This window comes from Halyomorpha halys, unplaced genomic scaffold (assembly GCF_000696795.3).
Source record: "Halyomorpha halys isolate HHAL.00 unplaced genomic scaffold, Hhal_1.1 Scaffold322.1, whole genome shotgun sequence".
Lineage (NCBI taxonomy): Eukaryota > Metazoa > Arthropoda > Insecta > Hemiptera > Pentatomidae > Halyomorpha > Halyomorpha halys.
In genome coordinates this window covers 198027-198607 of record NW_027104705.1, presented here as the reverse complement: position 1 = coordinate 198607, position 581 = coordinate 198027, and positions in this window count along the sequence as shown.

The window sequence follows — 581 nt, the reverse complement described above, 5'->3', positions numbered from 1 at the left end:
ATTACTTTTCCATAATTATTGCATAGGAACAACAAAAGTTGAAAAATTTCAATCCACAAACAACCCAACGAACACTTCGGAAGGACGCGCACCCCCATCTTTCTAGTTTTGAACAGCGTATTTATTTTAGACAATGAAAACTGGTTAGCTTGCTTTTTGATTTAAAATAACAAATAAACAATACTGAAACAATATACATAAAATAAAAACCTACCTAAAATCATTTATCTATAAATATAAACTATTTATTAAAAAAGAGGATATTAAAATATATGTCCAGGAGTGTGGCGGGCACGGAATAAAGCGCGCGGCTACTGACTCCAATGACCCGAGTTTGAATACGGCTGGGGTGAAAATTGTTTTCTGTTACACTGTAGCTCTGAGTCAACTCCTGTGGGTTCTGCAGCCCTCCTGGGGTCTACCCAGCCTCTTAAATTGGGTAAAAATCTGTGATGCTGACCAAATCACCTCCTTGCACAACCGTTGGTCTAGTAACAGTACTTCTTTACTAAGTTCTGAAACCTTCATGGAGCAGTACAGATTTTAATTTTTGACGTGACGTCTTATAAATCATTTTGCGG